We start from the raw sequence: 23,570 nt of genomic DNA on the forward strand, positions 1-23,570 counted from the left end.
CCTCTAGACATACTGCCTGGCTGCTTTGTTCCGTTCCCTGCAGTGACTGACCGCTCCAGTTCCTGAGAGTAACTTCTCTTGTTCCTATGTAGTAGCTGTTCATAGCAGAGGCAGCTAGTTTGGCTTCTCTTCCTTCTATCCAAGTGCTTTTACAGGCCTCCATGCTCTCATTTGTGATGAAAACAGAGACACATAAAAGCAGATGAAAACCCTTCAGATGCAGCACCATGTGACCAGCCGGCTCTTTACAAACCACCAGTAAGTTTCCACAGACCAACAGTAGTCTATGAGTTACCCTGTGGGAACTGCTAACCTGGTGGAATTCTTTAGTGTTCAGTTGGTAACTAATTACTCAGTGTGTCCCTTCAGTACACTATAGCTTGCTTTTATATAAGTATTTTCTTACAAACAGCATTTCAATATGCTTAACAGAATTACAAATGACAAGCCCCTCCAGACAACATATAAGCTTGTTATGGGTTGGGTTAACCCACATTTAAGCTGGTGGGTGTAACAGCTGCCTCTCATTTAGGATAAATGTAAGAAGCAGTTGAGGTCTGTAATACAGCCAGCTGCTTTCTGAACACTCCCTGATGGCCAGCAGCAGCTCTGCAGCACCCTGTTTTTGTGTTCTCTCCTCAGGGTTCTGTAATGAGCCCCACAACACCCTGGTTCTTATGGTCTAGGAACCTCTTGCTCACTGTTGCTGTTCTGCAGTCTCTGCCACAGCTTTTTCTCTATTTCTTCTTTTCTTCTGGCTTTTTTATTTTAAGAAACCAGCTGCCCTCTACCAGGCCCCATAGCAAGGCAGTTAACAAGGCACAAGTAGGCTGGACCAGCTCTGTGTAAAAGAGTCCAGTCCACTCTGTAACAAGCTCATTTATGGAACAGATAGTTAATACAATAGGGGCCTCTGCCCAAAACACAAGCATATGCAAAGCTGGAATATGAGTTGGGCCATACAGCCTGAAGGGTTCCACTATGATCTGGTAACATACTCAGGGGCAGGGGATGCATTTCCTTATACGTGTGTGTATGTGAGAGAGAAACTCAGAAGCAGCAGAAATCCAAGGAGACAGCTAGAATGAGCACTGGGTGCAGGGAGCTGTGAAAAAAACCCAAGAGAGCCTTTTTTTTTTTCAGAATACTGGCTGGAAAGAGGCTTGGAATTGTGAGCAAAGAAAAACAGTCTTATTTGATTCCTACTGTGTTCAGGGAAACAAGACTTTGTGCATTCTTTGTAAATAGTATGTGCTGCAAACAATGATCATATAATGACACTGTATGGTGAAAAACTTTTAGCAACTCTGGAGTGCAATATAGAAGTTGTTTTTTCTTCCTTTAAAAAATAAATAAGAACAGATGACCATGAAAATTCTATATAACTACTGAGAGCAGGAATTGAATAAGGAGTTCTCCTCCTATAACCCTCTTGGAAACAGGATTCAGGTGCTATGGAGCACAAACCAGAGAGATTCATACCTTACATGGACTTCTCACTCTTGCCACTGCTGTTGAACACACTGAGGTCATTTGCTCTGATCTACAGGCTTACCTTTATAAGCTAATGGAGTTGGAGTACTAGGTGACACTGAATAAATTCCTAAATCTGTAAGTGGCACTTTGTAATTACATCTGTGCAATGTCCTCCTTAGAGTGAGCTGTTGCCTGCCAGCAAAACACAAAGCCAGCTTTGTCCTTCAAGTAGCACTGGAGGTGCTATAACATATTAAGTCTTCATAACATGTCTGTAATTGAAGGCTTTTGATTTCCCCCCCAAAAGCTAAGTTAGCAGGAGTGTACAAAAAAGCAGCACTTACCAAAGAGAGCTGTCTTGTTAGGAAATATGTACTTACCTGCAGGGGACTAGCGAATTGAATGTGTGAGAGATGATCTCCAGGGTAAGGAAAAAGAAGTGGTTACATAAAAGGGATCACTTGTCCTCTCCCTACATATTTGAGAATTATAAGGGAGCTTCTCGTATGAGGCAGACGATAAACAAAATAAACTCTAGGACATAAAAATCTGGCGTTAGAAAACAGTGAGTAGACTGATGATGTTCAAAGAGAGACCAGTCAACATGACAACTTATCTCTTTATTAAGTCTTGTCTTAATAGTGACCTGAAGACACAGGGCCTGACTCTCAACGGCCTCACACACTGTGTACTTATGTCCCTTTGTGCAAAGGGAGTATGAAATGCTAACGTGGGTTTAAAGGAAAGGGGACTTCTGACATACATATTTTACACCCAGCTTTGCACTCACTTTGCACAGATGTAAATGAGTGAACAAGGCAGTGGAGAATCAGGACCACTAACTGCACTCCTGTGTTTGTGGTACTTACATACCTATATATGTAATTAATAAATATAGGTATTACATGCAGATATGTTAATACAGCATAAAAATTAAAGGTAGAAATCACAATTCCAGGAACAGGAAAAAAATAATTTTCCTATAGCATTAACTCATCTTTGTTACATACATGTATCACATTCTTTTCCTGCTTTTCCATGTTATTGTAAATCTTTAGCTATTGCTTAATAAATCATAATCAAAGGCCTACATTTTCAGAAGTCACTACTGATTATGGGTGACTCACTTTTGAGTGCCCAACATGAGACACCCGACAGACTTGATTTGCAGAAAGTGCCTCTGCCCTTGACAATCATAGCTCTTTTAGATGCCTAAAGTTGGGTACTCAAAAATCACTAGCTAACTTTTGAAAATGTAAACCTAAATGTTTACAGGTTCTAGAGTTTATAGGGCCTGGATAATGTGGACAGTTTAACACTGTGTTAAGAAAAATTTAGGCCAAATCCTGTTACGAAAGAAATCAAGAAAAAAAGACAGACATTGGCTTCAATGGGAACGTTAACTTTTGCATTTCTCAAGGGATATTTAACTGTGCAACATAAATATGACATTAGTATAGTTTCTGCATCTAGTTTCCTTGTTAGTTTTATTTTTTAAGAAAAAGTGAAAATATAAATTATTTTTTTAATAATGTTGACATTTAATTGATCCCAATGAGGCTTTGAAGTTCATAAGCCATTGAAGAAAAATAGGTGGAAGAGAGGTAAATTTCTCCCTCTACAAACTTTTGGCAAAGTTGTGTTAATTAATAAAGCAGAAGCACATCTGTTTATCTATATAATAGGATTCCAGGATTGTCACAGTGTCAATTTGAAGCCTAGAATGTCTGTTGAGTCAGTGTGGAGTGATGAAAACAGCTACAACTATGGTTGACATCTCTTATTGTTCAGAATATCACCAGATTGAATCATCCCTGGGATTCAAGGTCTGATACTGTCCAATGTTTAAGTTCTCAGCCATTTTGCCTTTACGAATTATACCCATGAGGTCTAAAAATTCAGTAAAGCATGTATTTATGCCAGGCCAAGAGTCCTAAATCATTGTGAGATCAGATGTAACTATCAGTCAACACCCTTACTCTACAGCTAGTTTGCATGCAACAATTTCATTGGTTGTATGAAGCAGACTGCACAGAAGATGAATTACTTGGTCCAACTGCCACCATTCTTCAAAACCAGTCACACAACACAACCAACATACATCATAATCCTAAACATACATAGTCCCTCATTGCAGTACATACCCCTCATTTGCCACCTACACAAATCAACACAACATTCCCAGTCCAAAATAACAAGCACACAAAACAAACCCAGCACCATCCTGAAGCCTAGAATATCTGTTGAGTCCATGTGAAGTGATGGAAATAACTGCAAGCATGGTTGAGAGCTTAGAATATCAGCAGGTTCAACCATCACTAGGATTTGCAGTCTGTTACCATCCAGTTTTTAAGTACTCAATCATTTTTGGCTTTTTTTATACACAATTTTACAAATTACACCAGTGCGACAGAATGGCCCTTCAGCTACTACTATTGTAATAATGTCTGTACCTTGACAAAATATAGAAACTTATTTTAAAATGAAATCTTAAAAACATAGAGTCTACTATGCATTATTACAAATTTAATTTTTTCTCCATGTTCTTGATATTAAGATAGAGTATTTTGGAAAGATTTCAGTGTGTGTGCCAAAGAGACATTCTTGCCTATGTTGTCCAAGGTGTAGCTCCTATTCTTTCCTAAGCTCTCTCAATCAAGTTTCTGGGAGGCCCACTTGAAACACCGTGAGTGAGTTTTAGATTGCAAGATCTCACTGTATGCTAGCCTCTATGTTTTATTGTACAAACTAACAGTTTCAGCTCCATTCATGTTGTGCCACCTGTATATTCACAGATACAGATAACACCCCCATGCCAGCACACATTCACTTTTAATGTCAGATTTTAAAGCGCTTGTCACCTACAATCAGGGTCAAATTTTTAAAAGTGTTCAGAACATTGAGTGCTCTTTGAAAATCTGGCCATAAACACCCCAGGGGGAGCTTCTAGGTGCCAAACACTTTTGACAAGCTGGCCTTGCTTTTGGTGTCTTAATGAGAGCTGACCTGTTTTGAAAATTTGGTCTCATTTGTGGGTGTCAAGTGCTTAAAATTCTAGCCCTCAACCTCCCTTATGCATATATCCCAAATGGATCCAGGTGTTCAGATATAGCCTTAAAGAATGCAGACAGACACTGATAGCACATAACTGATCAGTAGAAGGTTGCTGACGTCCTACCTGAACACCAGGTAGTGTTTGCATTCTTCAAAATAGCAGATAAATTTTTAAGGCGGTCAATTAATTGCAATTAATTCGAGCAATTAATACAAAACAAATTAACTAGATTAAATTAATTAGTCACAATTAATTGCAGCTTTAATGGCACTATTAAACAATAATAGAATACCAATTTTAATTTATTATAAATATTTTGGATGTTTTTCTACATTTTCAGATACGGGCTCTGGGAGGGATTTTGGGTGCAGGAGGAGGCTCTGCACATTGCCCCCGCCCTGCCCCGAGTGCTAGCTCCACAGCTCCCATTGGCTGGGAACCGTAGCCAATGGGAACTGCAGGGGTGGTGCCTGCTGTGCCTCCACCTAGGAACAGCCAGGACAGGTTGCACTTGCAGGGAACCGCACGAGGTGAGCATCCCCCAGATCCGGTACTCCGCACTCCCTCCCATGCCCTAACCCACTGCCCCGAGCCCCTTCCCACACCCAAACTCTCTCCCAAAGCCTAGGTCCTGCCCCCGCTCCTTCACCCAAACTCCCTCCCTCTTAGTTAACTGGCATTTTTCACTTACCAGCATTCCCCATTCCCTCAACATGCCAGATAAAACAGCTTTTACTGTATATTGATTTCAATTACAATACAGAATTCAAAGTGTACAGTGCTCACTTTATATTATTGTTATTACAAATATTTGCACTGTAAAAAAGAAACAAAATAAATAGTATATTTCAATTCACCTCATATAAGAACTGTGGTAAAATCTCCTTATTGAGACTTACAAATATAGAGATATTTTTAACATAACTTCATGCTTCGATCATTCCAGAGGACAAGTTCTGCTTTATAATGATCCAAAGCAGTGTGGACCAACACTCATTCATTTTCATCATCTGAGTCAGATGCCACCAACAGAAGGTTCATTTTCTTTTTTGGTGTTCAAGTTCTGTAGTTTCTGCATTGGAGTATTGCTCTTTTAAGACTATTGACAGCATGTTCCACACCTTGTCCTTCTCAGATTTTGGAAGGCACTTCAGATTCTTAAACCTTGGATCGAGTGCTGTCGCTATCTTTAGAAATCTCATATTTAGCTATCTCGTATTGATACCTTTTGTGTTTTGTCAAATCTGCAGTGAAATTGTTCTTAAATTGAACAACATTTGCTGGGTCATCAGAGACTCAGATAACATAAAATATATGGCAGAATATGAGTAAAACCAAGGAGCAGGAGACATACAATTTTCTCCTAGGACATGGGTTCTAAAGTGGGGGTTGTGCCCCCTCAGGGGGTTGTGAGGTTATTACATGGGGGTTGTGAGCTGTCAGCCTCCATCCCCAAACCCTCCTTTGCCTCCAGCATTTATAATACTGTTAAATATAAAAAATGTGTTTTCAATTTATAAGAGGGGTTGCTCTCAGAGGCTTGCTGTGTGAAAGGGGTCACCAATGCAAAAGTTTGAAAACTATTGCCCTAGGACTTCAGTTACAAATGTAATTAACATGTTATTTTAATGAGTCTCATCAGCATGGAAGCATGTCCTCTGGAATAGTGTTTGAAGCATGAAGGGTCATAAAAATGTTTAACATATCTGGCATATAAATACCTTGCAATGCCAGCTACAACAGTGCCATGCGAATGCATCTTCTCATTTCCGGATGACATTGTAAATAAGAAGCAGGCAGCATTATCTCCCATGAATGTAAACAAACTTGTTTAGCCAATTGCTAAGACAAACAAGAAGTAGGACTGAGTGGACTTGTAGGCCCTAAACTTTTACATTGTTTTGCTTTTGAGTACAATTATGTAAAAAAATAATTCTACATTTGCTAGCTGCACTTTCACAATAAAGAGATTGCATTAGAGTACTTGTATGAGGCAAAATGAAAAATACTATTTCTTTTGTTTATCTTTTTTACAGTGAACATATTTGTAATAAAAAATAATATAAAGTGAGCACTGTACACTTTGTATTCTGTATTGTAATTGAAATCAATATATTTGAAAATGTAGAAAACATCCAAAAATATTTAAATAAATGGGATTCTATTGTTTAACTGTGCCATTAAAACCACAATTAATTGTGAATTAATATTTTTTAATCATTTGACACCCCTACAAATTTTGCACTACATATTGGCAAGGGAATTATTTTGTGCCCACATTTGACTGCTTAAAGACATATTTATGTGCTCTCTTCAAATGTTTCCAGCTCAACAGGCAGAAAAAATCATGTAGCAAGAGTTTCTGTGTGAGAATTCTGTGATTTAAAGACATAACAACTTTAATGTATAAAAATACTTACTATTTTTCCTATGGGTTGTCTACGCCAGACCAGTTCACTTAAATAATTTAAAATCTCCATTACTTTATTATTATACAAATCAAAGAATGCGGCTGAAAATATATTTGTATTTATTTTGCTCTTAAAGAAAAAGGAAAAATGATTCAGTACAGTCAAAGTTTTAAATTTCAATAAGTCAGTAATGAAGGACACACGAAGCCACTGGGAGGCAGTATTGTCACTTTACAAGTAGGGCTGTCAGAGCTCCAATCTCCTTCTGTCCTATGTCCTCAGAACACTGAAAAGCAGCGTGTAGTAGTACTGTATGCAGCTCAACTTCCAAATAAGCACATCAAAGTGCAGAAAATATATCACATACAGATCTTTAGAGGCTGATGTATTTGAACCTATCTTGAATGGTATTGAAAACATTGTCCAATAAAAGTGATGAACCACTTCTGCAAGTGACCCAAGACTAAAACTTCTTTTTTTTCTTTTTGGTACAGCATCCCCTTCATCTGTCTTATATCTAATCAGATACAACCTTGATATAATGAAAGCAGAGGTCATACTGTACAAACTGGCACTTTACGTGCTCAGAAAAGGACTCCTCTGTAAGGGAGAAATTATGGCGTTTCTATAGAGTGATTATTCTTCCTCTAAGAGCATAAACTCCTGTGTAAAAAATAAACTGAGTTAAGTGATTTAATGTGATTCTTCTTTTGGATGACCTAACTATTTAAATTTGTGTTTTCTTATGGTTTCAAGGCTTTACCCATCATCCCTGTTGACTACTGGCTCCTATTAAACGATAAAGAGATGTGTGCGGTGAATTTTTTAAAGATCAAAGTCAGAAGTCCAAAATGCATTGTCTAGCTAATAGAACATGCCTTTATTATCAAACATTTCATTAGTATTCTAAGTCTTGTATAAATAAGGGGAAATTGCAGCAGACATACTGAGCTAGATTCAGTTTTGGAGCACAGTAAATAATCCTTCACGGGCAGGAAGATGGACTAGATGATCTCACAGGTCTTTTCCATCTCTAACGTCTATAATTCTGAAGCCATTCACTCAAAATAATTGTGACCCTCAATCGCAGTGCAGCACTCAGAGCAGGCTCCCCTTTACCAGTGAAATTTTACATTTTTCTGCCAAGGTTTACCCAGTCACTGTGAATTTGGTAAAATGCAGGAACAGCTGATACACGTAAAAATGGAAAAATGCTTTTCAAATGATGGCTTCAGATCTCTATTAACCCATATGGTCACATGAACATTTTGCTCCTCAAATTGGCCATGCCAACAGCACTTTTCCTTTTCCTCTGTTGCCCACATGACAGCCTGCATTCAGACCCTTCTGCCAGTTGGAGTCAGCAGCTACAAAGGCAGAGTTCAATATCTAGGGGTCCCTTTAAACAATACAAAACAGAACTCACTCCAGCCACCACCCCAAAATCTGGGAAAATTAAACACCACCCCAGGTGCCTTTAAGAGGGAATACTTCCCCACTCACAATCACTGAGTCTGTGTATAACAGAAGAAAACTTTTATTAGAAGGGAAAGGGAAACCAGCACTAATTTGGGAAAACACCATTACCACGATTCAAAAGTATGTAACCATAAGCAAACACCCACCCAACAGCGTATTGGGCAGTGTCCTTTGCCTCAGTTTCACACCTTGCAGTGTGAAAGTCCAATGAAGGAATGGCCCTTTAACATGCAACTCCCCTCTCCTGCTGCTGCATCCCACTCACAGTGGTTATTGCTGGTTAGCAAAAACCCAGAGTTCTGAGGTGCATTCATGCAGGTTCACCAACCACCCCTAAAAATGTGGCTGGGGGGTTGGTGGAGTCCTGAGCAATGTCTCTGCTGCTGCTTCTGTGACTGGCTCTCTGCCACCATTACCTCTGCTGCCACTGGCCACTTGCAGCCACCTGGGCCACAGCTGCTTGCCACTCACTGCCACTTCTGCAATGCTGTATTCTGAGGTTCCACCACTTAGCCCTGCTCGTAATGATTTCAGTTCTCACTGACTTCACTAGGTAGTGGGGAACCTCACTGCTGCTCCCTCTTTATGTCACTGCACACTGTCTCTCTCCCAGTCCAAGGCTTATCCTGTAGACCTGCTCATCAGAGATTTTAGCTCTAGTAATGCCTGAACAGAAACAAGGACTCTCAAGTGAGTCCAATCAGCTCTGTCTGGAGAGGGGAGGGTCAAATGGTGTCTAGGGCTTTTTAGGCAGAATCCACACCATACAGTAAAGACATCTTTTCCCACCCCCTCTCATTTACAGTGGGATTTGGCATCCCTACCACCTGCTTAGCAAGTGAGACTCAGTTTAGGGTGACCCTCTCAGTCAGGGTGTGCTAAGTAGTTCTGCTACCCCTTACTCATACTCAAGATAACATTTCATTACCCCTGCATTCAATATGAATGTGAATTGTAACTCAAAACCAGCCCAAACTGATCACTCTGGAAAAGCTGCTTTGTCTGCTGAACACCTAGAAAGAGTCGGTGCCATGCAAATACTGTCTGCTCCTGAAGTCTTTTCCCCCAGGTCATCAATAGATGTCAGGGGACAGCTCATTCAGACTCTGCTTATATCCACATAATGCATGCCTTCGTCACATAGAGAAAGGTTCATGCACCTCCAATTATTGTTACTGGAACTTGTGCATGCAACTCCCCACAGCACTCCAAGAAAATTAACCCATCAAGTTTTGCTGATATTATGAGAAATCAGTAAAGAACCATAATTGGACTATTTAAGGCACATCCTAGTTTTTGTATTATTTTATTTCTACATTCAGTAGAATAATTGGGGGGAGGAACACGGCACACACCCCAAAACAAATATCCCTTTACAGTTTTTAAAGTTAAAGCAATTTGATGAATACAAAAGGTTAGTTCTTTGGTGACATGTGGAAGATGGTTGGCACTGGAATCATCCAGCGAGACTCATTAGTGCTGGAACAAGTAGTGCTGGGGGTGCTGCTTCACCCCTGACTTCAAGTTGTTTCCATAAAGGGTTGACAGTTTGGTTCAATGGCTCTCAGCACCCCCACTATACATATTGTTCCAGCACCCCTGGCGAGACTGCCAGAGAACTATGGTCCAGTGGTTAGGGAGACCTAGATTCAATTGCTCGCTCTACCACAGACTGTCTGTGTGACCTTGGGCGAGTCATTCTGTGTTTCTGAGCCAAAGTCCCACATTTGGAAAAGTACTTCTCTACTCTCCAGGGGAGTTTTAAGGCTATATACATTAAGGGGGGAGGTGCTCAGATACTATGGTAATGGGGTACATACAATTACCTAAGAGGGGTCTTAAAAAAATCAGCTGAATGATCAGAATAAAAGAAGGGCATTCAAAGCTCTAGGTCAGTGTTTCCCAAACTTGGGACGCTGCTTGTGTAGGGAAAGCCCCTGTGGGCCGGGCCAGTTTGTTTACCTGCCGCGTCTGCAGATCCGGCCGATCGCGGCTCCCACTGGCCACAGTTCGCTGCTCCGTGCCAATGGGAGTTGCTGGAAGCGGCAGCCAGTACGTCCCTCAGCCTGCACCACTTCCAGCAGCTCCTATTGGCCTGGAGCAGTGAACCGCAGCCAGTGGGAGCTGGGATCGGTCAGACCTGCGGACGCGGCAGGTAAACAAACCGGCCCGGCCCGCCAGGGGCTTTCCCTACACAAGCGGCATCCAAAGTTTGGGAAACACTGCTCTAGGTCCTTTAGTGGCCTTTTGTATCCTTAAATGCAACCCACAGCTTCAGAGAGAGGGGAAAAAGCAGATTACTTGCTTTATTTTTTATGACAGCTGGTAAACACAAACAAGGAATAATCATTTTGTTCTATACCGGAGAGACAATATGCAATAAAAGGTACAAGCAAATATTGTGGTTGTTTGCATTTATCTGTATTAAGCATACCGTAATTTGTGTAAATGTGAATCTTAGTTACATGTGACATTCAAAACTTGTTATAGGCAAGTCATGTGGTCAGCACTTACAAGACACGTCTACAGACTGTCCCTGCCCCAAGGAGCTTATGATCTAAAAGACTAACACAGATAAGACAAGATGGACTGAAAGGTTCTCTTAGAAAGTTGTGATAGTGCATGCGTGTTTTCATTCCTTAATGTATGAGCCTTGTGGAAGAAGTCCGTTGTTAGGAGGGAAAAGAATGAGGAAAAAGTGGGGTCCTCCTGAAAAGTTCCCAAAGCAGTCCTTGATGTCACAAAGTTTAAGTAGCCTTGAGGTGCATTAGTTACAGGTGCATTATAAAACTTTTTTTTCCTTTACTGCCTGACATTTGTGATCAAAGACAGGTTCTTGGTCCAGCTCCACCAAGTACATCTATCTGCAGCTTATCAGACTCAGGTGGGAGGACATTTTTTTCTAAGTGTCTCTTTCTGTAGCTGAAACCACTGTTAGAGACAATCTTTGTCAATTCTTGGGAACTGCCAGGTTTGACCAAATGAAACTAATCTATTATCAGCACTGGGAACCTGGAATAGCTCAAGTCTGGAGTACCAATGACTCTTCCTCTACACCAAGCCTGATCCTGTTTCCACTGAAGTCAATGGGAGTGGGATACAGCTTTTAATGAGCTACAGCTCAGTCTGGAGTAGATAAACTAGACTTGTATCAGTCATTGAGAACAGTACTTCACCATGGCATTAGGGGGCACTGTGCTGCTGCAAGCCCCATCTTTCATGTGAAAATGTATACACTTCACCTGTTGATTTACCAGACGTAATTCCATTGCAGTTCTGAAAGGTCAGAAAGGGTGCTCTGACCTCTTGGCAGCTTTCCCCTATTAATTATTATTATTATTATACTTCATACTAAGTATCTGGATAAAGTATTTCAAGAAAAAAAGCAGATTGATCCTTGTCCTCATCTACTTTATTTACACCAATGAAATGTCATTCATTGAAATAAAGTTGCTTCTGATTCACACCAGTGTGACAGCACAATCACATGCACCATTTCTAACTACCATGTTCAGTTAGCTAAAGTTCCTTGCATTCTTATAAAAGTACAGAACCACAATTGTTTTTGTATTAAATAAGAAAGAGGGGGAAATGGGCATTTACCATTATTGTTTGGGAGCCTCATTTTGTTTAAACAGAACTTAGGGTACTGCTGTGTGTAGTCAGTCTCTCTTTCTCATATTCACACCTTCAAATAAAAGAAATTATAATACAGAGATTGTGCACAGCATGCAAACTGGAAAATATACAAACATACAAAAGTACAAAAAAGCTAAGGGGACTTCCTGCAAGGTTCATTTTTTTTGTACAAATATATATCTAAACCCCACCATTTTAATTATCCTTTGTTCCCAAGAAGTGTTGTCTGGTGGCAAGATATGTGGACTCACTGTGTGTATCACTTAATCTTTTTGGGTCTCAATTTACTCATCTGTAAAGTAAAAAGCTGTAAAGCAGCTTTTGTGGCAGTGGCAAAAGATAGACATAGACTAGCGTAGCAGAGCATGGGTGTGGGAGAATGCCCTGGTGAATACCCACTTGTGGTGGATTTCAGTTCCAGGGAATATATATAAGCAGCAAGCAAGAGCAAGGCAGAGCAGAGATAGAGAGAGATGAGGAGGAGGATGAGGCCCTCTTCTAACAGCTGAGAGAGAGAGGAGAGAAGAGAGGAGAAGTTTGGTTAGTTGTTTAGTTCAGTTTTAATCCTCTCCTGTTTAATCCTGAGCTGATGGTGAGATGAAAGCAAGCTCAGCAGTTTCTCTCAGTCTGGTCCTGAAGTTTTTTTTTGGCTGGAGGAGGATGGAGATCTTTGTGTTTGTGTGAGGTTGAGAAGTTTGTTCTACAGGTTTTTTTTATTTTTGTATATTGCCATTCTAATTATTGATTTATTTTCCTTTTTTTTTTGTAGACACTGTCCAGTTTGGCCAATGTATGCATGCAGATTGGGGCATTGCTATGATATGGGCGTATATTACATTGGTGGACGTGCAGGTGAATGAGCCGGTGATGGTGTGGCTGATCTGGTTAGGTCCTGTGATGGTGTCGCTGGACACCATCATCTGTAAAGTGGGTCTGACAGTATTAGCTTAGATTCAGAGGGGGTTGCAAAAATTGCTATTTGTAAAGTACTTTACATTCTAGTACAGAAAATGCTATATAATTGTTATGGCTTTTAATATTATTAGTTCCTAGTTTTAGGAATGAGCATACCATTATTTTCCTATAGCAACATCTTACTGGAAAATAATTTGAGAGCATAAGTGTTATGTCAACTCTTTTCTCTAAACTAAGCAACTTACTTTGGATGCAGGCTGCTTTGTTGTCAAAAATATGGCCACAAGTATCTTCCCAACTAGATCCAATTTCAGGATTGGGACCTACAATTATAATACACTGTATTTAAAAAAACAGTAGTAATGGGAGGATACTGGGGGGTACTCATGTGAGTAAAGGCCATAAAATCAGACCCAATATTTTCAGTAATACTGATGGGGGCGGATGAAATTACTTTAGTCAAAATAAACATACACCTCTTAAATCCAGTTCACTCAGCGCCTCAGACTTTGAGGCATTGTTACAAGCATTCCCCTGCTTCCTCATCATACTCTGTCATTTCCTACAATGTGCTCTACTACCCAGGAGACCTGGGCTTAGTGAATATGAGTTTGTTCTTCCTGCCCCTTCCTACTTTACATACTGAAAGAAAATGTCTATGGCTCAGTAGTGAACTAGATCAAATATTCTGATGGCCAGATGTGGACTAAGGGTATATTTGTCCCTAGTGTTGTCACAATTGGTAGAGTCATATTTGATACTAGTTTTGCCAATTAAGTGCCGCAAAGGACAGGTGAAGAAGCTGGATTTGCAATAAATAAAATAAATAAATAATGGAGTGGATTAAAGTACTCCCCACACTGCAATATAGGAATCAAGAAGTGGTATTGGACAGAGAGCTAATTTAGGCTAACATTGAACACTCTGTCTTTGAATCCATTATAAATGAGAGGATTAGAGGCCATCATAATGGAACTCCATATGTCTCATATTAAGCACCTGCATAAATCTTTGCAGGATGGGGATCATAGCAATCAGTTTCATTCGTGGAAATTTTTTTTTCAAGTGACTACATGAAAACTTGTTTTTCCACACTCCAAGGAAGTTACCAAGGCAATACAATCCCACTAAATATCTCTGGGAGATCAGAACTTTGTCTGAAAAACTATAGAACCTCAGAGTACTGAACATGTATGAATGTATTCTTAATTTAACATTTCTATAAACACTAGCCCTAGAAAGTGGACATTTTGTGATAGAAATAACCTAACCTAAAGATATTCTTCTTTAGGAGATAATGTCAATGGAACAGAATGTTGTCACTGGATAGTTGTGTCTGCTGCTAGATTAATAACAAGGCAAACATGAGGCATTTCTCAAAAATAAACACTGAGGTGAAACCAAGACATTCATTTTCCAAGGGGGCTATATTTATATTATGACAACACATTGTTCCAATAACTTTGTTTCTCTCTTAGAACAGCATGTTTTCATATAGCCACTTTACATACTCAGGTTATGCCAAAGAACCCCCACCACGTCCCCCTCCCCAGTGAGATGCAGTAGCACAGTTACTTTGTAAGAGACCGGATCAATCACTCCACAGTTATCATTAACTCACAGAGAGCAGCATTACTACAATACTAGCAATCAGATTTTAAACTCTGAAGCCTAAAAATTCAAGTTACGGTTGAACAGCAATTATAACTGTTCCCCCTGGCATCTAGAACTGGTATTATTAAAGTCTTGCTAGTTATTCATTGTGAGTAGTTGATATACAACTAATAAACTATACTAGTTAGTTTGGCATAGACACAGGTTACCTAGCGTGTTTCCTTCCACAGACTGAATGAGCATAACCCTTGAAATGATGGTTTAACTTTGTATCAATGTCTTCCCAAATCACATAAAATGTGCTGCCTTTGTGAATATTTCAGCCAGTAACAAGAATAGTCATATAAAGCAAAAACAAAAGGGATGACCACAAAGTCAAAATGAATTTGCTAAAAGATTCTACTGGATATTCACTGACTTTGTTTCATAGTATCTGACCAGCCCTAATAGCTCCCTTTAATGGACAAGAGTACATTCCTCTGAGCACTTTTCTGAAAGAGCCTAGTGCGTAAAACACACAAAGCGTAAACAAACTTTATTTTACAAAAACTTTTAACGATTTTTTACACACTCCTAACGAGTAATCCTCTTAAATTTAAGGAGTTAAAATTATCTTTCGTTTAGAGGAGTAACGATAGTCGCAAGTGGACGGTATCGGTATTATCGGATCGGATTAGCGTGTTATCACACCTACTGTCGTGACTCGCTGTCAGTCATCACACAGTGCACCAGTGACTGCCAGACCGCAATCTGAACTCGATGAACGTTTGGTCTGCGAAGAAAGCAAGCCAGCTGTTTCCCCAATCGTTTGTGTCGCGCAGCAGCAAAATCAAAAATCAGCCCGAATGCGCATGTAAAAATCGGATGAAAGAGCTCGCTCATCCCAAATCCGCTCGCGCTACAGGCTCCGTTACAAAAAATGAAATCTTTCATCCTTTCACAGAGACTCAGAAATTAACCAGATTACTAAAAGCGCAGAGAGCGAAAAGGAGCCAATCACAGCGCCATGCATCAAATGGAAAGCCGGAAAGCCAAAGACTCAGAATATCCAAAGGTTCACTGACTGCTCCGGAATCCTTTGCATTCTTGGCTGAGCTCCCAAAGTGCATCTGTGAAACACAGGGTCATAGCTTCAGGGTCTTCTAGGGTCAAACACACCCACCCACCCCCAGGCATAGCTTGGCCCCCAACCACCCCTCCCCCACCCCAAAACACATCTCTGAATCTTTTACATGTTTTACTCAGATAGGCGATGTCACCACATCTGTGCACATAGTGCAGCACCCACATCCACCATCCGATGGAAACAAATCCATGTCATCAGCTCATCCTGATGGTACAAAAATGATGGAAATCATCAGCGTCATCAGCCTATTGCTCATAATTGGCCTGGCTTTTTTTTGGTGGGATGATGGATGGTCATGGCTGGTATGTGCAACCATGGCATGATGGGGCACCATGGCATTCATCCATCCTGATCATTCTCACAGCCCAAGTCTCCATCCCTGGACCCCCTTCCTAGCAGATGCACACACTTTTTCTCTGCCCCTGACTAGCAATGTGCTCTGGACCTATCCTTACTGTCCTGTCTGGACCTTCTCAGCTCTCTTCCACTCAGCTGTGTTTCTTATTTCTGCATTCTTCTTTATTAATTCATCACATTATTCCTGCATTTATTAATAATTCAAACAAGGGGGGGGGAAAACGGGGGAAGAAAAGAGGCTGGGGGGTGAAGCACCCCTGTGAATGTACAGAATAGCAGGAGCCCCATCTAATACAGGCAGAGTCTCTGATCTGCAGTCTGCTCTTCTGGTGGTTCTAGTCTCTGTGCTCTCTAGGCATATTGCCTATTAGCATTATTATTAGATATATTTTTTTTGGATATCAAGGAGGGATTGACCCACTTTTCATCTTTGCGCCCCTGGCTGATCTTGGAGGCTGGCTGGGGCACCAATGCACAGCAGCAAAGCAAAAATGGGTGGAAGGTGCAATATGGCTATGGGCTTTGCGCCTCCCTGCTTGCGCCCTGGGGGCACGGCCAGGGGCACTAGCAAATGACTGGTACAAAGGATCATCAGCCATGATCATCCTCAGTTTCATTGGATGGTTTGGATGGTGCAATATGGCTAGTAACCATCTCTGCTGCAATGCTGCAGCAAAAAAGCGCTGCTGAAGCGCTCGCTGATGAATCTATGTGAGCACATCTAGACACATACGGTGAGAGTCACAAAAACAATGACCATGCATGCCATGCTGCATGCATGGGCTGCCTCCAGGCAAAAAAGAAAAAAAAAAAAAAAATGCTTTTGCTTGCCCTTCCAGAGACGAAGGAGTGACTTGACTGAGAACCACCCCCGACCATGATTTTTTTTTTTTCCCATCAGGCACTGGGATCTCAAAGTTCAGTTCCGCGGGAGGAGGCGAGAACTATGGGGAATGGGGGAATAGGGGAATAGCTACCACAACAGTGCAAAATCATCGCTACTAGCCCCACCCATGGACCACCACCACGATTTAATGCTGCTTAGTGGCGCGCTCACCCGATTTTTTTTTTTCTTTTTTTACAAAACTGGTTTATGCAAATTCGGAATAATCCCGTAGTGTAGACGTACCCTTAGGATCATTCACTCTTACAGGCACATGATGGGGTAAAGGGTCCTCCACCAGTGCAGTAACGCCTAGTGCACTACGATGTCCATGTGCATGTTTCGGATGAAGACAACTCAACCTGCTATTGCAGAGGTCAAAGAGCTACCAGCTAAGCTATACTGATTTAAAAAAAAGGAGCCACAGTATAAACAGACACCACTCATCACTTTGTCAGGATGTTGCTGAGTGCAGCATCATTCACTCATTCAATTACTGTTAGAAAATTGTATCCTGACAGATTCTGTGCTCTGTGCTCTTCAAAGAGCCCCTTTATTACAACAAATGGCATTTTTTTTAAAATCACTTCTGTACTATACTCAAACAGCAAGCCTCTCTGCCTCTAAATAAAACACTAGTAAACCCTACAAACCCTAAACAGAGCTAAAAGGAATATTAACATACATTATTTCATCAGCCTCACTCATTCTTGGTAACATACCCTCTTTTTTGCTGTTAAGAGGTCCTTTTTATAAAGGGCCCCAGGCTCCTCCCCATTTCCCAGGATGCTACTGCAGAATGGTCAGTCTTCCAAAATTGCCACCTATTGGAGGAACTACATTTCCCAGTCTACCTCACAAAACCTCAGTGTTAAATAGAGGCAGTGGGAAACCACTAGCTTCCCCCATTTCCAATTGACTATCATCAAGCCCCATGCAGTAGTATTTTAATTACAAGTGAATTCTTTTGGTTAGTTTGATTTACTCTTTTCCTTAACCTTTCTGGGGAACTGGATTCTAGGATTGAATAGAGCCAACTACAACACAAACAGATACTGTTTAACTGTTCCCAACTCCTGGTTATGCGCCAACAGATAAATAAAGAGAAATTGTTATGGTTGTGCTTTATTTATAGATAACTTACCTACTGTCTACCACAGTGGCACAGATGCCTTTACGTGCATTTATGTAGAATCATAGAATCATAGAACTTAAGATCAGAAGGGACCATTATGATCATCTAGTCTGACCTCCCGCAAGATGCAGGCCACAAAAGCTGACCTGAAATAATTCCCTCCCTTGACTCAGCTGTTGAAGTCCCCAAATCCTGATTTAAAGACTTCAAGTAGCAGATAATCCTCCAGCAAGCGACCCCTACCCCATGCTGCGGAGGAAGGCGAAAAACCTCCAGCGCCACTGCCAATCTACCCTGGAGGAAAATTCCTTCCCGACCCCAAATATGACGATCAGCTGAACCCCGAGCATGCGGGCAAGACTCTCCAGCCAGACACTCAGGAAAAAGACTTTCAATATCCCAACATTGACCCTTGGTACTAATTACCAGTGGCCGCACATTATTGACCTATTGACTAAATCACGTTATCCTATCAAACCATTCCCTCTATAAACTTATCAGGCTTAATCTTAAAGCCAGAGAGGTCCTTTGCCCCCACTGTTTCCCTCGGTAGGCTGTTCCAGAATTTCACTCCCCTGATGGTTAGAAACCTTCGTCTAATTTCAAGCCTAAACTTCCCGACTGCCAATTTATATCCATTTGTTCTCGTGTCCACATTAGTACTGAGCTGAAATAATTCCTCTCCCTCCCTGGTATTTATCCCTCTGATATATTTAAAGAGAGCAATCACATCTCCTCTCAACCTTCTTTTGGTTAAGGAAAACAAACCGAGCTCCTCAAGTCTCCTTTCATACGACAGGCTTTCCATTCCTCGGATCATTCTAGTGGCCCTTCTTTGTACCCATTCCAGTTTGAATTCATCCTTCTTAAACATGGGAGACCAAAACTGCACACAGTACTCCAAATGAGGTCTCTCACCAACGCCTTGTATAATGGGACTAGCACCTCCTTATCTCTACTAGAAATACCTCGCCTAATGCATCCCAAGACCGCATTAGCTTTTTTAACGGCCACATCACATTGTTGACTCATAGTCATCCTGTGATCAACCAGGACTCCGAGGTCCTTCTCCTCTTCTGTTACTTCCAACTGGTGCGTCCCCAGCTTATAACTAAAATTCCTGTTAGTCATCCCTAAATGCATAACCTTACACTTCTCACTATTGAACTTCATCCTATTACTAATACTCCAGTTTACAAGGTCATCCAAATCTCCCTGGAGGATATCCCGATCCTTCTCCGAATTGGCAATACCTCCCAACTTCGTGTCATCCGCAAACTTTATCAGCCCACTCCTACTTTTGGTTCCAAGGTCAGTGATAAATAGATTGAATAAGATCGGACCCAAAATCGAACCTTGAGGAACTCCACTGGTAACCTCCCTCCAACCCGACAGATCACCTTTCAATACGACCCGCTGCAGTCTCCCCTTTAACCAGTTCCTTATCCACCTCTGGATTTTCATTTCGATCCCCATCTTTTCCAATTTAACCAGTAATTCTTCATGCGGTACCGTATCAAACGCCTTACTGAAATCAAGATATATTAGATCCACCGCATTTCCCTTGTCTAAAAAATCTGTTACTTTCTCAAAGAAAGAGATCAGGTTGGTTTGGCACGATCTACCTTTCGTAAAACCATGTTGTAATTTGTCCCAATTGCCATTGACCTCAAGGTCCGTAACTACTCTCTCCTTTAATATTTTTTCCATGGCTTTACATACTACAGATGTTAAACTAACAGGCCTGTAGTTACCCGGGTCACTTTTTTTCCCCTTCTTGAAAATAGGAACTATATTAGCTAATCTCCAGTCAAACAGTACAACCCCCGAGTTTAGAGATTCGTTAAAAATTATCGCTAAGGGGCTTGCAATTTCACTTGCCAATTCCTTTAATATTCTAGGATGAAGATTATCCGGGCCGCCTGATTTACTATCATTAAGCTGTTCAAGTTTGGCTCCTACCTCGGATATTGTAATTTCCAACCCCGCACCTTCATTCCCATCAGTCACTCTGCCACTATTCCTAAGCCCTTTATTAGCCTCACTAAAGACCGAGGCAAAATATTCATTTAGATATTGTGCCATGCCTAGCTTATCCTTAATCTCCACTCCGTTTACAGTTTTAAGTGGTCCCACTTCTTCTTTCTTGGTTTTCTTCCTAATTATATGTCTAAAAAACCTTTTGCTATTGGTTTTAATTCCCTTCGCAAGGTCCATCTCTACCCGGCTTTTGGCCTTTCTCACTGCATCCCTACACCCTCTGACCTCAATAAGGTAGGTTTCTTTGCTGATCCCTCCCATCTTCCACTCCTTGTACGCTTTCTATTTTTTCTTAATCACCCCTCTGAGACGCTTGCTCATCCATCTTGGTCTAAAACTGCTACCTACGGACCGTTTTCCCTTTCTCGGGATACAGGCCTCTGACAGCTCCTGCAACTTCAACCTGAAATAATCCCAGGCATCTTCCGCCTTTAGATCCCTAAATATGTTAGTCCAATCCACTTCCCTAACTAGTCGCCTTAATTTAGTAAAGTTAGCCCTTTTGAAATCGTAAACATTAGTCTCAGATGCAATTTTTTTATCCTTCCATTTATTTTGAACCGAATTAGCTCATGATCACTCGAGACAAGGTTGTCCCCTACAACCATTTCCTCAACAAGATCCTCACTACTCACCAAAACCAAATCTAAAATGGCATCCCCCCTCGTCAGTTCAGCAACTACTTGATGAAGGAATTCATCAGCTATCACGTCTAGGAAAAGCTGAGCCCTATTATGATTACTAGCATTTGTTCCCCAATCTATATCCGGGAAGTTAAAGTCTCCCATGATCATACAGTTCCTATTAGTATTTACCTCCTTAAAAACATTAAAGAGGTCTCTATCCATATCCAGGCTAGATCCCGGCGGTCTATAGCACACCCCAATCACTATCCCAGGGGAGGCTCTAGTAGTTTTCTTCCCTAATGTGACCATTGCCCAAACAGACTCCATATTATCCATTCCATTACTAGTTATTTCATTACAGTTTACCTCATTATTGACATACAATGCTACTCCCCCACCTTTACCTTTGTTTAGGTCTTTCCTAAACAGCACATATCCTTCCATACCTGTACTCCAGTCATGACTACCGTTCCACCATGTTTCGGTTATTCCTACGATATCCGGTTTCAATTCTCGGACCAGGAGCTCCAATTCCTTCATTTTGTTACCTAGGCTTCTCGCATTGGTAAACAAACATCCTAATTTTTGCTGTTTGGCTTCTCTCACCTTTGTTACCCAATTTGGTAGGGACCCAGTACCACCAGTATGACCTATTGGTCTAGTATCCATCCCCCCCCTCTTCCTTATGTCCAAACCCCTCCCTCTGGCTATATCCGTTCTTATCCTGTTGTCCTCCCTCTCAATGTTTAAATTTGGCGTGGAGAGTGCCTGGACATCTCCCAACCGTCTCCCCCCAATACCTAGTTTAAAGCTCCTTTGATCAGATGAGCCAGCCTCCCTCCTAGAAGTCTATTTCCTTCCCTACTCAGGTGGAGCCCATCCCGCGAGAACAGTTCTCTGTCCCCGAAAGCCTCCCAGTGCCCATATATCCCAAAGCCCTCCTTATAGCACCACTCCCTGAGCCAACTATTTATCATCACAATCCTGTCACCCCTTTGTCGCCCTTCCCTAGGGACAGGTAGAATTCCACTGAAGATCACCTAAGCCTCAATTTCCTTGAGCGTCTTACCCAGCCTGGCATAGTCTCCCTTGATTCTCTCCAGCGAGAATCTAGCCGTGTCATTCGTTCCTACATGAAGGATGATCAACGGGTTCTTACCTGCTCCTTTTAGGATCCTTTTCAACTGCAGGTCCACATCCCGTATTTTAGCTCCCGGTAGACAGCACACCCTTCTGTTCTCCAGATCGGCCCTGGTCACAGGCCTGTCCAACCTTCTCAGTATGGAATCCCCAATCACGTAGACCTGCCTTTGCCTGGTGACAGTGCGGTCTGCTAACCTATCCCCCGTTCCCCCTGGTTGCAACTCCAACAATAGCTTCTTTTAACTATGAAGAAAAGCAGAAGACTTTGGAAAGTCCACTAGGGACCTCTTGTAAAGACCTAATTTGCATGGGAAATGTTTAGATAGCTAAATGATAAGTATTATAAGAAATCCTAAAATACACTGATGGAGCTCCAATTTCAGGGCTTGGGAAAAATATATCTGAGAAAACAAATGGGCTTGTTAATGAGTGACTCTGTTTCCCTAAAACTATTTTTCTTCCCTATCCTTTCCTTCTATCCCTATTAGTCTTCCCTATTGTGTTAATACATATGCAAATGAACTGCTATTTTTAAATGTTTGGCTAAGTTTAACACATCTACTAAAGCTTGTAGGTTAGCATCTAAAATTTCAGATCCAGTCTGAACTGTCTAAAAATCAAGCTAGAAATCTCACTAGACTAGTATGTTTTTCGTGGTTTGAGTTAGACTTGAAATGACTCCAGAGTAGGCTGTTGTGGTGTCATCACTTTAGCTTGTGGATGAAAGTGGGCCATGCAGAATTGTATGGAAATGTAAAACAAACAAACAAAAAACTTGAATAGTTTAGGGCCCTGTTCAAGTTTTAAATGAGAAGAAGATGGCTCATAAACAGGTTAGTTAAATACCAAATTAGTATACAATTTAGTTCATCTCTTTTCCTCTCTCTCACAGGGTTGCTGTGAAACTTCACAATTTTAAAGTGATTTTGTATCCTTAGGTAAGGCACTATATAAATGCATCTTATTGTTCCTGAAAAGGTTGAGATGATATTTTCCTTCCAGAAAAAGAACATCACTTTTTTTTCTTTTGTCAGCAAAATAATCTTGGAAAGAAAGTGCCTGGGGTCAAGATCTTGTACACTGTTCCATATGGACAAACCAGCTTGCAAGATCAGGGCCAAAGATAGTGGATAGATTTGATTTTCTCTCTATTAAAAAGAAAACAAATGCTTGTTCCTCTAATTATAGCTTTCTCTTTTCTCCCATGGCACCAACTTCTATAAAGCTTACAAAGGGCGCTTTTGTTTTTAAAAATCTATCTTTCAATGAATGAGCCTCTTGTTTTCATTGATTATTACCACTTTATGCATCTAATTTTGGATTATATATTTTTGCAAACAGATTTCCTAAACTCTGTCCAGCTGAGGGACTTTGAGAGCAAATACACCTCTACCTCAATATAACGCTGTCCTTGGGAGTCAAAGAATCTTACCACGTTATTGGTGAAACCGTGTTATATTGAACTTGCTTTGATCCACCGGAGTATGCAGCCCCGCCCCACCCCCGGAGCACTGCTTTACCGCGTTATATCCAAAATCGTGTTATATTGGGTGGCATTATATTGAGGTAGCGGTGTATTATTTCTGAACCTCTTGTGTCCCATAATGCAGTGCACAGAAATATGATGAGGTTGACCTAAACATGATAGTCTTAATTATAAAGAATGTAACA

The sequence above is a fragment of the Mauremys reevesii genome, linkage group 2 (assembly GCF_016161935.1).
Source record: "Mauremys reevesii isolate NIE-2019 linkage group 2, ASM1616193v1, whole genome shotgun sequence".
Classification (NCBI taxonomy): domain Eukaryota; kingdom Metazoa; phylum Chordata; order Testudines; family Geoemydidae; genus Mauremys; species Mauremys reevesii.